This window comes from Jatropha curcas, chromosome 10 (assembly GCF_041381405.1).
Source record: "Jatropha curcas cultivar XTBG-Jc1 chromosome 10, XTBG_Jcur_1.0, whole genome shotgun sequence".
Lineage (NCBI taxonomy): Eukaryota > Viridiplantae > Streptophyta > Magnoliopsida > Malpighiales > Euphorbiaceae > Jatropha > Jatropha curcas.
In genome coordinates, this window is record NC_143160.1 from 12,674,400 (window position 1) to 12,691,086 (window position 16,687).

The 16,687-nt window shown below is 39.6% G+C and overlaps 1 long non-coding RNA gene across 1 annotated transcript; it reads left to right on the forward strand.

The window, feature by feature from the left end:
* The first annotated feature begins 5,858 nt into the window (after positions 1-5,858).
* LOC149493111 (uncharacterized) lies at positions 5,859-7,209 on the forward strand. Its single transcript, XR_016318558.1, has 3 exons — positions 5,859-6,135; positions 6,400-6,497; positions 6,980-7,209. It is a non-coding gene; the product is annotated as an uncharacterized LOC149493111 (long non-coding RNA).
* Positions 7,210-16,687: the final 9,478 nt, after the last annotated feature.

Below are 16,687 nucleotides of genomic sequence, written 5' to 3' on the forward strand. Positions count from 1 at the left end.
TCTGAGTTTGAAGGAAATCTAAAAATTTTCACCTACCCTGGGCGTATGATTGGTAAATAAAAAAAAGACGATTGACCGATGCAGAGATACAAGCGGCTTAAACCTATATTTTATTGAATTGCGAAGAGATTACACCATATGTACAGTAAGTATACATAATGTAGACAGTCTAAACTTGACGTGGGTCGTTGTTAAATCATACTTATGCTAATTTGGTTCGTTGATAAATAGGAAATATATCAATCTTTTGCGGCTTCAAAATCCCAATTTGACTGATACTGCAGTTGATGCAAAGCTGGACATCGAATTTGCAGAATGGTTCAAATATTATGTAAATTACTTTCAATGTACACAACATGGAATGTTCATTTATTAAATCTCACTCATGTCATTACTATTTCCCATAGGCTCGAAGCTCGGGAATCGATATTGGTAACAGATTTATTATGGATCTAGCAAAGGGGCCATTACCGGTTGCTAATGCCTACTCTGGCTACTTTGTAAATGGTTGCAAGTTTCACACTGAGGGTTATGGGAGAAGCAGAAAGACAATGAATAGCGGTATGTGCATAAGGGGATCAAACTACAGTGACGTGTCAAACGATTTTTATGGGAAATTGGTTGAGGTTTTGGAGTTAGAATATCCAGGCCTACCAATGAAGGGCACAATCTTACTCAAATGTGAATGGTTTGATCCTACGCCAAACATTGGCACGAAGGTTCATCCTAAGTATAATCTGGTATATATTAATCAAAGAAGAAGATATACAAAGTATGAATCTTTTGTGTTGGCAATGCAAGCTGCACAGGTGTACTATGTCCCATATCCATCGTTTAAACAAGATCGTTGCGATTGGGTGGCAGTGTGTAAAATCAAGGCTAGATCAGTTGTTCATGAACTTGAAACCAAACAATCTGCTTCACTCGTAGTATCGGAGCCATTTCAAGAAGTTAGCGTTGATACGCAACCGATGCAAGTTGTTGAAGATTTAATAGATAGATTGGATGATGAAAGACGATCTTATGTTGAAATAGGAGCATCAGATGATGAAGAGGAAGAAGATCAAATCATCATGGGTACCTCAGAAGACGAATATGAAGAAGAGGAAGCTGATGAAGAGGAGGAGGAAGCAGATGATATTGAAGACACTTAAAACTTAGAGCAGTTTTACTGTTACAAATTGATAAATGTATATCTAATTAATATTATTAATGAAGAATTTCAATGGTATTAACTTTCTTTATTCATATTTACCACATGTTCTACAATTCATATAATTGTATAAATTCATTTTATCTAGGTTCTGATATCTGCAGTACAGATGGCTAAAGGCAGAGCGTTTGATTCAGACGCATCCGGTAGTGGTTCGTGTGGAGGTTGTGGCCCAGGACACAATGCCCGTGGACGAGGAGGGTCGATCCCTCATCCTTCTTCAGGTACGTCTAGGGCTTCATCCTCTGCTCAGCGACCAGTACTGCCGCCATCACATCCTTCTGCTCCTTCCTCTTCTACTCTTGTTTCTGGACCAGTACAGACTCCACCAGCTGAACAGTCACCTATTGTGCAAGGTAATCATAAATGTCATTACTGTCATTTTAATTATATATTAATTATCTGCATTTATAACATTTGTCACTTCTTTTGCAGCTTCATCAGATCCACGTATCAGCCTCAGTTTGGTAGCGAGAGAGTAAGTACTTATTCAATTTTTCCAAAGGCATATTTTGTTCAGATTGTGATGCTTTCGTCTGATTATATTTCACTTCTGTTTTTTTTTCCAGCATATATCCATCTTCTCGAGCAGTGAGGCGAATTTTGAGGATAATCAAGCTACAGCTGCATAAAGAAGGATACACATGGGATGCCGTACCACAAGAGGCGAGAGACTTTTATTGGGAGGAGTTTCAGGTACTCTTTGGTTTAAGTTATATCATCATTCAATGTTTACAATTCATCAAGATACCTCCTTAGTATTGAAACGCTATATTTCATTTTTTGCAGAAACATTTCATATGGGACGAGGCCATTACGGCTATGCTGAAAATAGCTTGGGAGAAGATATTCGCTGATCGATATGCTGACTTCACCTATAGGATGAGAAGAAGCGGTAAGAAGTAGTAGTGCGTGTCTCAAGAGATATGGGAGAGCTGGCAAAAGGCTTGAGAGGATCCTGCATTCAAGAGAAAGCGGGAGATATTTGCACAAAACAGGCGCAGTGAGACTGGCAGTGATGAAGCAGGACCTTCTCGACACACAGGCGGATCAATATCTGCTATAGAGACAGCTCGATTATTAGTAAGTGAACTAGTCCCTTTATATGAAACTGATGTTTAATGAAAGGACACTATATATATTAATATATCATGCATAAAAATTCATTACAGGCTAAACAATTAGGTCGTGAGCCAAACCCGATTGAGGTGTTTACATACTCTCACACGAAGGACCACGATCTGAATAAGTTTTTCAACAGACGTGCGGTGAGCGTCAATGTAAGTAACAATGAATAATATTTACATTTACCCTCTACTTGTTGCGAAGATGTACAAAGTTTAATATAATAAAGCTTGCAATTGCATTGATTAATTAATTTTTTATTTTCAGGAGAACTATACTACAGCTCGGGAGCATCTTGTTTCTTCTTAGATCGATGAATCTGAAGCTGAGTCAAGAATTGACGAGGTAGCGCTTTATCTCAAGGCTGTAGGGGGCGAGAAGAAGAGGAAGGTGTACGGCATCGGGTCTCAGGCATCACAGTTTTACTGCGGCTCAGCAGCTCACGCTTCTACAGCCAGCACAGGCTCATAGCCCGAGCACATTGACGAGCACTATACTAAATTACGGGCTCAACTTGCTGATCAGTAGAGACAGATTGCAGAGCTTAGAGCGCATGTGATGCTGCTGTCCGGTGAGCCCGGTGCTGGTACTTCTTCCTCTGATCCTGCGCCTGCTATAGATCGAAATGTTTCGACATCTCAGCAGCAGCCACTATCGGCTCCTGATCCCGATGCTGCAGACGATACCTTGGTCACCCCTCCTGGCGCTACGTCACATCTAGCAGGTACTCCTCCCGACGATCCGACATCGGATCCTGCAGATGAGCAGCAGCGTAGATTTGATTTTGGACCTTTTTAGTTTTTCATTTGTATTTTGATATTTTGTTCAGTACAATAAAAATTACATTTTTATATTGTTCTTGAATTACGTGTGCGATATATATGTATATATGTCAATTTTCACATGTGCGAAAAAATTATGGTTTCATAATAATATTTAATTTTTTTTTTTCACTTTTGCGACCGATTTGAGACCGATTTGCTACCAAAAATTAAAATTTTAAATTTACAATTTGCGACCGATTTGCGACCGAATTTTAAAATTGCGACAGATTTTTTCTGCGACCAATTTGCGACAGAGTTTCCAAATGAAACACGACCAAAATTTGCGACCGATTATTCAAGTTTGCGACCGATTATATCGGTCGCTAATTTGCGACCGATGAAATCATCGGTCGCAAACATCTTTGCGACGAGCGATTTTGCAACCAATATCTATTGGTCTCAGATCGATCGCTAAGTGAAATTAGCGATCGATTTTTGCCATTTTGCTTGTTTTTGTTGATTTTATTTTGAAATATAAAAGAAAAATATAAGATATCTTTTGGGATTTATTTTTAAAAAGAACAGATGTAAGAAAAACTATTTAGAAAGATATCATTTCATTAAAATATTAAAATTGTCTTATTTTAATTTTTTTTATAAGGAATTACTGTCAAATACGCTTTTATTAAATAGAAATCTATCTATTCAAATGCTTAAATAATCATAAAAAATATAGCTTAAGTAATAGAATAAAAATAAGTGTGGAACGGGAATTGGAAAGCTGATGACCCTGGTAAGATCAAAAATTTTTTGTGGAAGTGATATCGGGTTGTGTTCCTGTGCTTGTTAATTTGCAAAAACGAAGGGTCCCTGTTGGTGCAATATGCCCTTTATGTGGTTACCATGAGGAGACTGAGCTGCACGTAATTTGGCAATGCTTGGTGGCGGAAGCAGTATGGCGAAACTCTGAGGTTGGGTGGTGGAGTGGGCCTTTATCAGGAAAAAGCTGGGTTGTGGAACTCTTAGCCAGATGTCCTCAGGAGTACGTGAATACTTGCTTTCTAATTGCATGGGGTTGATGCAGCTGGCATACAGAGACGAGTTAGCTTGGCGCAGCAGGAGTGGTTGGCTGCAAAAATGGGTTTACGTCAGCAAGCTCTGAATGTATATATAACCAAATGGCAGCTTCCTGCAGTTGGCAATTTTAAACTCAACGTTGACGCTGCTTGGGACTTAAACACGAGAAAGGCAGGTTTGGAATGGATTTTGCGTGATGATATGGGTAGGTGTATATGGCAGGCCCAACTATGGCAGAGCTTATTGGTGTAAGAGAAGCTCTAAGTTGGCTAAAGGACAAAGGATGGCTTATGCGAGTGGGATTGGAATGTGATTGTTTAATGGTAACACATGCTAGCGAACAACCTGTGTTGGATAATTCTTATTTGGGTATTTTGATTCTTGACTATCGAACTCTTATAAATGAGTTGAGTTAGTTGTTCGTTTTGTCAAAAAATTAGCCAATCAGTGTGTTCACTTTTTAACTGGAGCTGCTGTTTTTATATCTGATTATTTTGAGTGAGGTCCATCCCTCTAAGTATTATTTGTGATCTGAATTTTGATTCTTCTAATATATGAACATTTGCATTTTTCAAACAAAAAAAAAGTAATAAAATAAAAATAATGATACATCAATAATAGCTTCTAAGATATCTAAAGACTACTTTTAGAGAAGGGTTAATTGTGTCTAGGGTTTTTTTCCTTAGAGATATTGAATGTGAGAATTAAGGTTATATATATAAATATTGCATTTTTTTACTCTAAATTAGAGTCTAGACAGAAAAATTATATATTCATATTTTGGATTGTATGTCAAATATGTGTACAATATTTTTTTTTTGAATTTTTTTTTTGACTTTTAACTAGACCGAACATTCGGCCAATTTCGATAGTATTGTTAAGGAATAACACTTGCCTATGCTTAGTGTATGGGACCACCCATCCACCAAAAATTATTACTTTATCCTTTTCTTCTCGAATAAATGATTAAAAATATTCTTGTTTGAAAACAATCTCTTATTGTTTAATTTCTATTACATGCACCTATTGTCTAATGCAATCACTCTTGTCCAACTTTATGTAACATCACATCATCCATCTCAGCATTTGCATCTCCAAATAATATTCACCTTATGAACATGTTGGATATTTGGTGTTGTTCAGTATTCACTATCAAATAACATTATTAGTCCCACAACCGTACTACTAACGAAACGAAATGAAATAAAAATTTTAATTTCGAAAAAAAAAATTGGAATTGAATGGATTGTATTTTTAAATTCTAAAACATTTTTGGAATGAAATTGGAATAGATGATTTCAATACTGATAACAAGTAAAATGCATATGATTTTATATACAATTTTTATTATTTCAGTTGTATTATGAATTATCATAATTAATAAATTAGTCTCATTATTAGTAAATTCCTTCATTTTTTATTTTACCATGAGCTGAACTAATTTTTAATATTTTATGTAAAGAAATAAATAGAAATAAGTTTTGTTTGATGAATTCACCTCAACTCTAATTTATACTTCTGAAATGACCTTGAGAATAATCATTCAATATGTCATTTGGAAGCATCAAATCAGCTTTTGCGTGGCCACCAATGTTGTTCCCTGGATTACTCTTTACCCACAAGTTGGTTATAATTATCTTATTACCTTTTTTTATGGCTTTGGCGGTGGAAAAGGAAGGTTGCCCTATAGTGATGTTTTGGACACTATAAATAGAAAAGAAAGCAAAAGGCAAAGAGTTACACACTTCCGCATCTTCTCCTCGACTCATAGCCGTGCATATCCAAGCAAAAGATCACTGAAAAGTAACCAATCAAGGAAGCAACTAGCACTGATCAAGAAGAAGAGGATGAGCTTGCAAAACCAATAAGAAGGAGAGATGGGAGCTGAATCAAAAAGTCTTGGGCATCGAATTCAAGGACAGTAGCAAGAAAGGAAGAAAAATCCAAGTGTAACTTGTACGTCATGCCTTTATCTCTTTATTTTTATTGGAATATTTTTATGAATGTTGTATTAATATTCATGCATGCCTAAACTTTAAATCTAGTTATGGGAACTATTTATTAGATTAATGTGTTCAAGAATGGTTTGATTTATTCTTATATATGCATATAGTTTCTTGATTTAATATATGTAATCTTAATGTGTAATGACCCGAAAATTTATTTTCACTAATTTTTCATTTAAAAATTTAATCATAAATCCTAACCAATGAAATTCAGTGGCATATGAGTTGTAAGATTCTGGAATCATGGCACCTCCAGCCACTACGAAGGGCAGCGACGGCGGAGGCTCTGGTGACTGGAATTCCTCATAGACAGTATGTTCCAATTTTTATATAGATTCTAGTTTTGCAACTAGTTTTGTACTTTGATATTGTTTAGTGTCGAATCCTTAGACGACAGAAATAAAAAAATAAGGCTTCTAAGCCGTAAATATCGCAGAAACTTAAATTAAGGAGGGATTATATGAACTGTGTAAGCTTGGTTTGGTAAAAATCCAATAGCTAATAATTTAGAATGATTAGAAATGACTATTACTTTGATTTAAGATGTTTAGTGTTATTGATTCCAAATATAGATTATGATATAAGGCTAAATATACATGCATTTACAATTAGTAGTGGGTAAAAAAATATTTAGTGCTAATTATCGGTTAGTATAAATCCATATATATATACTTATGTAAATATTGATGTTATGAATCCATTCCTTAGTAGTCAACGATCCTACAATTTCATAATATTCGTTGAGATATCCACTGAGTTTTAATTGCTCAGCGAGTTACCTGTTTAACTCGTAGGTTTTAGGACCGGACCATAGAGAGTCATCTTACAACTACTGCAGTTCATCTTTGGAAGACCCGGTCTTCAGGGTAGCTACTCATTTTGATATTTTGGTTATGACTATACTGATCATGGCATATACAGGGCACATAGTTGGACCCATTTCATTTTTGGAAACTATTATAATGACTTGTAAATATTAAGTACATATCTATATTTTTCTAATGTAGAAAGCAACAGCATGATATTAAATTCAGCATGAAGATAACTTTATCACTCATTAATGGTAATCCTTACTTGACTAATATGATGACCGATGCTTTGATAATACCACCCTTCAAAACCATGGTCAACGTGCACCGATTAATTTTTCCTGTCTAGGGAAATGATATTATTTTTGTTATTATTTTTACATTTACAACAAGATGATTTTGTGTATGTTTGAATGTCTGTAGAATGTTGATAATTATGTGGTGGAAACAAACTCCTCAAATGTTATCCGTCATGGTTTCAATCATTTTGGGAGTTTTGATACAGCCTGCACGTAGGCTTCACTCCCTCTAAGACAACTTTATTACTAACTAATGGCAATACACATTTGACTAATATGGTGACTGATGTTTTGGTATGTTTCGCACCGCCCCCGAGTGACCCGAAAAACGCTCGAATTTTGTTTTGGTTTGGAAATGTGATCTTTATTTAACAAATGGTGACAAAACCTTTTATTGCACGCGATGCCTATAAATCGGTCTTATAAAACACTTTGAGTCGCCACCCATTTTTTCGACAATGAGACCGTTTTCCAATTAAAAGTGACTTCATTTAATCCCAATTTTATTTAAGGCCAATTATTTTTAAAAGACTGGTCAGGCGCACCAAGTGCGATTCTGGGTAAGGGAATTAGGTACGTCGGCCCGTTGGAAGCCGATGCCCAACAAATCGGCCTCTTTTAACCTACAATTTCTAATTTATTTTAATTTAGAAAAGCCAATTTATTTATACAAACCCAACCCGAATAAATCGAACCGAGTTCCTATGCGGAAAATTATTTAATCGTCCCAAATAAATTCATTCATTGCATTCATAATCATTCAAACCACACCGACCATTCAACCCACAGCAGTTAAGTCAAAGTAATCAAAAGACCCGCTCTTGCCTTATGGTTAAAGGCGGGCCACAAACCGAACCTAAAATACATTCTACCCAATTTAAATCCAAGAAACCCTAAAAACCCGAAAATCATGCATAACAATAAATTAATGTACTTGACTTGATTAAACCGCAATCTGCCCACAATTGGTTGTCTCTTGAATTATTAAAAAGGATTGAATATTTATTTGATTGCATAAAATTATTATTTTAAAAAAAGGATAAAAATTATTTCTGGAACCCTAGAACAGTCGCGTCACGCAGCTGTTCTATGGAAGAACAGTTGCATGACGGATCCAACGGTTGCGTGACGCAGCTGTTCATAACTTGGGAAAGATCTTCAGATTCACCAGTCGTTTACTTTAAATACAAGATTAAATGGGAAAATAAAAGTGAAATAAAATCATACATACGAATAGTTCCGTCACGCAACTAGTCGGGGCAATATAACTATATCTTGGACATGAACAGTTCCATCACGCAACTTGTAGCTGCATGACGCAACTGCTGTAGTCCGTAACTACCTTTTAAACAACCCTTTTTACGTTTTCCTTTTATCAAAACTTGTTTTAATATAACTCAAAAACATCCAATAATGAGCAGGGTACCGTTTTAATTAATATCACACTACTAAAACACCAACAAAATATATAATAATAACGAATTAATAACTAAAAATACCAAGAAAAGCTTTAAATAATTACCTAACCCTCAGATTGAGGATTGTAAACAATCTGAACATCTTAAGGAATGAGATTTCAAGGCCCCAGAAGTCTTTGTTCACCAAGTTTTAACAAATACCTCTTTCTCTTTTGTTTTTCTCTCTTTTTTCTTTTTGTTTGATTTTCGTTTTTACTTAATCAATTTCTAAAGGCTGTTTTTCCTCAAGATAACTCAGAAGAATTTCTCCAGAAAAACCTAGCCGCAATAGTCTTTTTTTTTACGTCCTAAAAATTCTTCTCCTAATAAGATAAAAAACGCAGTATTTATATGGGTAGGGCAATAGGGGATAGCTGCGTCACGCAACTGACAACTACGTGACGGACCCGAGAGCTGCGTGACGCAGCTCACTTTCTGGACCATTGCCACGTATCCAAACAGAATGTAAAATCGTTATGTCGGCTTTCAAGGTGACGTCATCTTAATTGGAGTTGCGTGACGCAACTATCAGTGCCGTCACGCACCTTATAGCTGCGTGACGCAGCTCTACAATAAATCAGTCACACTCTATTTGGTTTAAATCAATCTTTGGGTTTAAAGACTTCCGGTCAACCATGATCCCTCATTCCGCGTCCTCGTATCCTCATCGGGTTAGGCGGGGGCATAAAGACACGCGTCAACAGTTTGCCCCCCCACTTTATCATTAATTGTATAAACGATTAATGTTAAAGTGGTCCACTAACGCGCCTTCAATCTGGTAATCATCTTCAAAGCTCGGTTTGATTGGCTTGAAGGATTTTGGGTTGACTTGATCATCTGGTCACCTTCTCAGCTCAGTTTGATCGGCTTTTGTTGGCTCCAGTCGGATCGGTAACGACCTCCAAAATTCGGTCTGATTGGCTGTGAAGATACTTTCCAGGCTCGATTTGATTGGCTCAAAGGGTTGTAATTGCCCTGGTTAACTTTGTAATTCACCATCATTAACCAGGAAGAGAGTTCAAACAACTTCGTAATACACCATCACTGTTTGGTGAGACCTATCGGCTTCGGGAAACCATCACTGTTTGGTCATTGAGATTGGCCTGATCAGCTTCGCAATATACCATCACTAATCAGTAAGAGGATTGACTCGATCAGCTTCGCAATACACCATCATTAATCGAGAAAAACGATCCAAACAGCTTCGTAATACACCATCATTAACCAGGAAGAGAGTTCAAACAGCTTCGTAATACACCATCACTGTTTGGTGAGACCTGTCGGCTTCGGGAAACCATCACCGTTTGGTCATTGAGATTGGCCTGATCAGCTTCGCAATATACCATCACTAATCAGTAAGAGGATTGACTCGATCAGCTTCGCAATACACCATCACTAATCGAGAAAAATGATCCAAACAGCTTCGTAATACACCATCACTGCTTGGTGGGCCTTATCGGCTTCGAGAAACCATCACCGATTGGCCTGAAAATTTGTTCAAGAGAAAAAGAGCAATTTCTGTGTACAAATAGACCTTGCCTTTGTTAAAAATGTTGGGACATCACATGCCCCCATGCATTAATAATCATAGACTTTGAAATTTCGCATCAGGGCAAAAGATTGTACTTTTGCCCTACTTTTGCCCTCAGATAGGAACTCCGACCTAAGACCAAAAATACTGGCTTTTTAGGCAAACTTTTTAATGTTTATTGCAAATTTTGGTTTAAATTTTTACTAAAAATTTAGCAAAAATTTAGGCAAGAAAATTTTTAAGCCTGAATTTTCAAGTATATCTTTCCTGATGCGGTGTTTGAAAGAAAACTTACTTGAGGGTAATTTGGGCAATTTGATGATCCTGCCCCCTGTGCGGCGAGCAGACAAAATTGCTGAAGTATACGAACCGCACACTGACTTCAAATTGCATGGACGGGTCATCTCGGGCTTAAACAGGCGTTAACGGGCCATTGTGAGCTTGGAGGGGTTAATGGGCCCCCCCTCTTTGGGCTTGAAGATGGACTAATGGGCTTGGGCCCATTTTCATTGCTTACTATAAGTAAGCTATTCAACATTTCAGTTTTACTTTTCAAACTCTAAACCTTCCAAACACTCTGAACCTTAGTGAAAATGTCTCAGCTTCTCGAGATCTCAGCTTCTGCCTACATATCGGAAATGAACACCCTGGGGGCGATCCCAGACATCTCAGTTTTCGAGGGCGAGTGAGTACCGGTCAGCCGTAACACCCTGACTCCCGGGACACGACCGCTTCAGCTCCTCCCGCTACTGGGCACCGAGTTCCCGGTGCGACATGATACCGACACGATGCGCGGTTTCCAGACCGAGGTAAGTAACTTTGTGCTCGAATTTTTTTTTGCTTCTGATGATGCGTTGAATTATTGCAATTTGAATTCTGTCTGTGCGTCGGCAGTTGCGCCACGCAGGAAGGAGTTGCGTGACGCAACTATTCCTGTGTGAACAGTTGCGTGACGCAGCTGTTCATGCGTGAACAGTTGCGTGACGCAACTGTTCGAGGCGGCGTAACCCTAATGCCTCTGAGTCCTTTGATTTGGCCCCTTTTGCATGTATTAAACCCTTATTTGCTAGCTTAAATTTGATTCCACTTTCCATGCGACGTATTTAGATGCTGAAAATGCGTAGAAAAAGCACAAACACGAATAGATTGAACATTAGGTTAGTTCTGACTTACCTGCGACAGCTGCGTCACGCAACTGTTCTGCAGAAGAATAGTTCCGTTACGCGACTGTTCGTCGAGGAACAATTGCATTGAACAGTTGCGTTGGGTGCATGACGCACCTACAATTGCGTGACGCAGCTGTGCCTGGCCAGTACTTTGAACGCTCAATTTTCCTGAGATAAAAATAAAAACAAAAATAACAACTGTTAGATCAATTCTTTATCTGAATAAAATTTTTCTTACACAGGTTGATCTGGGCAAGGCCCGTGCTGGTGGATCCTCCACCGATGTTTCAGTATTCTGGGATTTGTTGGACCCCCCGATCCGGTCCAGAGTCATTGCTGCTGGTTTTGGCGACTATGCTGCTGGGCTTCACCGTACTCAGCCCCGATTTCCACCCGCCATGCGCTACGCGTTGATGGAGCGGTGGAACGACTGTACTCATTCGTTCATTTTCAGCTTCAGAGAGCTGACCCTGACTCCAGCCGATTATACTGCTATCACCGATCTCGGGTTCGATGGCACGGTCGCTCCTTTAGATGCTCGGTACCAGACTGCCGCCCTGGGAGCTGAGCTTGTGAGGACTCTGCTTGGTGTTCCTACTCGCACCAGGTACACAGCTCAGGGGTACGTCTCCTATGAGATGGTGTATAGGTTCTGGGCCGAGCGGATTTGGACGAGATTGGCTGCATGGCGAGAGTTGCCTGAGGATGTCCGGCCTGCAACCCCGGCGTACACCAGAGAGGAGAGAGACCAGGCAGCACGGTCGTTCATTTTTTACCTCATTTCTTCGCAGCTGCTATGCACCTCCCAGAATAAGGGAGACCCTGCTGTGCTGGCCTGTTTGCGGGATTTGGGCCGTGCTAGCTCTTATAGCTGGGCGTCTCTTGCCTTGGCTCACCTCTATCATGATCTAGACGTATGGACCAGGGGTAGTGGTGAGTCTAACTGGCAGTTCCTCCGCCCGCTCAAGGTAAGACACTTATTCCCTTAACTTTCCTCCTTTATTTTTTCATTACTCAGATTTATACTTGACTGATTGAGATCTTGCTGCAGGTGTGGGCGTACGAGTACCGGATTTACCCTGGTGGTCCGGGGGGTGATGCTTCAGCTGATACCCGACGGATTCCTCGGTATCTGGCGCACCGCCACCATACCTTCTCTAGTTCCGAGGATCCACATTACTGGAGGTGCTATCTTAACGATAGAGCCTTACACTACAAAAAAAAATGCCATTTTGCGACCAACAAATCGGTCGCACAATGGCAAAAATCGGTCGCTAATTTCATTTAGCGACCGATCTGCGACCGAAGTATGTCGATCGCAAAAATACTGGTCGCAAAATAAGTTTGCGACTGATGAGACAATAGGTCGCAAATTGGCGACCGATAAAATCGGTCGTAAAATTGAATAATCGGTAGCAATTTTTTGTCGTGGTTTAATTGGAAATTCAGTCGTAAATTTGGTCGCAAAAAATCGGTCGCAATTTTTTGAAATCGGTCGCAAATGGATCGCAAATTGTTAATTCAAAATTTGTATTTTTGGTATCAAATCGGTCGCAAATCGGTCGCAAAATTGCAAAAAAAAATAAAAAAAATTAAATATTATTTTGAAACCAAAATTTTTCTGCACCTGTGTGTGAACCCCTCCCCGAAAATATCACAATGCAAATGCGTATGACTGCATGTGACTAAGGGAAGAAATGCACGTGAATGTATGAGTCGCCACCTTGTTTAATTATTTTTAGGGTAAACTAGGAAAAAAACCTAAGTGACTCCAATTTTAATTAACCTAGTTACTAGATTAATTATCCCAATGTCTAAGGCATGGTCTACGAACCCGAGGTGGATCCCGAGACTATGTCATGCTGAATAAACTAACGAAAGAAAATGAATGCTTTGCAAGGTGAGATGAAGTAATTGGACCAATGGAAAAAAAAATGTTTATGTGATTTCGAATGATTGCGACTTGCCGCTCGGGGTTAGATCCCGAACGTGCCTACGTACTTCCGTTTGAATGGAAGATCAAAGTCAACGTAGTTCGATAGGCCTCTTCTAGAGGGCTTTTGATGGGATGCTTTATGCATGAGTGTGTGTATGCTTTGTGCATTTTTGTTTAGGCATTTTGCCAAAGAATTTGCTTTGTTTCAGGCACTTGGTGCCAAAATGTTGATTTGAGGCTTTTTGCCAAAAGAAAGGATTTGGGCTTATTCTTGCCAAAAGGTAAGTTGGGCTTATTTGTTTGCCAAAGATTAATTGGGCTTATTATTGCCAAAAAATTGATTGCTTAGGCGATTGTCGCCAAAATTGAATGGTTTAAGGCTTTTTAGCCAAAATGAATTGATTTAGGCAATTGTTGCCAAAAGTTGAATTAAGGCTTTTAGCCAAAATGAATGGATTTAGGCAATTGTTGCCAAAGGTTGATTTAAGGCTTTTAGCCAAAAGAAATTAATTTAAGCGATTTGTCGCTATAAAAATGGTTAATTTTTCACTTATAGACAATTTGTTTGTCTAAAGCGATTAATTAAAGGCTTCTAGCCAAATTTCTTTGATTTAAGCGATTTGTCGCTATGCAAGATTAACTTTTCACTTATAAGCAATTTATGGGCTTTAAAGTGATCAATTAAATTGAAATATAGGCAATTTATTGCCATAAAAAAAAACGTGTTTAAGTAGGACCTTTTAGTCACAATCATTGATTAACTGGACTTAGGCCAAGAACTGTTCGAAATAAAGGCAATTTCACCATAGTTATTGATTAACTAGGCTTCTATAGCCAATATTGTCGGATTTAAGCTTTTAATACCACGATTATTAATTAACCGGGCATCTAAGCTTAATTTTATTTAATTGAGGTAATTTATTTGCCTAGTGGATGATATGAATGCATTTATGCAGTTATAGAATTAGGAGGAGTAGAAGAGAAGCATGCATGTAATGCTAAAGTTAGATAGACAAAGTTTAGTTTGTGTACCTGATTTAGTCGACGGCCACTTCTTAACTCCAGGTTAAGCTCCTCGTTAAGGGAAATATTAATTAAATTGGAAATTTAATGACCACTTAATAGAGCAAGAAAACAAATGAAAGCTAACTAAAATAAAATAAATGCAGAAAGCGATAAAAGAATCGCAAAGAGCGCAAAGGGAGAAGAGAGGTCCGTCAACACAGACTGTGTGTCTCAATGGAGCCCCCGGGGCCTCTTTTTATAGGAAAAAACGTGCCCCTGGGCGCGTCTGCCCGCCCTCGAGGGCGGGCATGTCCGCCCTACCTGGGCGGTCATGTCCGCCCACTCTGGGCGGGCATGTCCGCCCGGCCTGGGCGGGCATGTCCGCCCACTCTGGGCGGGCATGTCCGCCCGGCCTGGGCGGGCCTGGGCGGGCATGTCCGCCCACTCTGGGCGGGCATGTCCGCCCGGCCTGGGCGGGCATATCCGCCCACTCTCGGCGGGCATGTCCGCCCGTCCTGGGCGGGCATGTTCGCCCACTCTGGGCGGGCATGTCCGCCCGGCCTGGGCGGGCATGTCCGCCCACTCTGGGCGGGCATGTCCGCCCGGCCTGGGCGGGCATGTCCGCCCGCTCTGGGCGGGCATGTCCGCCCAGGCTGGGCGGGCGTGCCTTCTTTTTTCCACTCCGGAGGCTTTTCCGGGAGTTCCGGACCTCCAAAAAATATTCCGAGACCAGTTCCGTGATCCTCGTAATTTTCCGGACGTTTCAAGTACCATATTGGCATATTTTCGGTGAATTTTCCGAAAGGCCTCCGGTCCGGCCGGACTGTTCGCAGTCCGAAAAAAATAGGCTTTTGAGCCTCAAAAAATTTGAGTATTCACAGGCGACTGCAGCCGCCTTTAAGGGCGGCCGCCACCGCCGCGGCCGGGAAAACCGGCTTTTTCGAGTCTCAAAATTTGAGTATTCACAGTTGCCCCCCACCGGCAACCATAAAAATGATTTATGGGCGTCGGTGGTTGTCTGAAGACCAAATTTTGAGGATAGGCAGAGGAGGAAACCCCGCCGTTGGGCTTTTCCTTGAAATGAAATGATCGAATGCAAGGATTTATGTTTGCAATTTAAAGATGTTTTTGCCTCTTTGAGGACTTAAAAAGAAATTTTGCCTCTTAGAGGACTTGAAAAGATGTTTTGCCTCTTAATGAGGGCTTGAAAAGAGATTTTGCCTCTTAATGAGGGCTTGAAAAGATGTTTTGCCTCTTAATGAGGGCTTGAAAAGATGTTTTGCCTCTTAATGAGGGCTAGAAAAGATGTTTGGCCTCTTAGAGGACTTGAAAAGATGTTTTGCCTCTTAATGAGGGCTTGAAGATGTTTTGCCTCTTAGAGGACTTGAAAAGATGTTTTGCCTCTTAATGAGGGCTTGAAAAGAGATTTGTTTTATTTTTGTATTTTTCTTTGAGAACCAAGGGTCCACCTAAAGTCGAAATGATCAAATGGCTTGGTTTTGGATGAAAAATGGTTGGTTATTGGTTAGGGTTTCACCCTAGGTTTTATGTAGAAAAATAAGGTGACCATTAACCGGGTTACCCTGGGTTTGTGTAAAAGGGGTTGACGATGGTTGGGTTCCACCCTGGGTTGTGTATTTTTTTTATAACATTTGCCCCTGAATCCGACTTGGAGGATTTTGCCCCCTGCTTGAGAGAATTGATGCCCTTATTAGCTGAAATAGAATTTCTTCTTAATGAAAGACTAAAAATTCCGTGATTACTTCTGTGATGGGAGAATGGTGAAGGTTCCTGTCACTTCTTGCCCCCAGAATGGTGCTGACCATGGAATACTTCAAAAACATTGGTGTTGTTCTTGTCCAATCGATTGAGGAATCAAAGAGAACAAAGCCACTTATATGACTCGAGGAAACGGACAATGTGGATGACATCGCTCGTCTGAAAGGATCGAAGAAACGATAGTCCGAGTGGAGACGAGGTATTAAAGAATTACCTCTCAACGATTGTGCTTGACATTTTTTTAGGGTTGTTTTGGAAACCCCAGGGATTGAATTGACATTTTCCTCTTTCTCTTTTTTTTTCGAGGAATGACTCAAAGAGTGACGCTTTCAAAATGAACTTTTGAGAATGACTCGATTTTTGTGACTCGTTGTGGAATGACCAGTGGTGATGGAGACTTGATTTTAGAGACTCATTGGAGACTCAATTTAGAGACTCAAATTTTTCTTGTAGTGAATTTTAGCTCGAAGGAATTCAGTGGTTCCTGTAAAAAATGATTTATATACTCCCGAGAAGACCT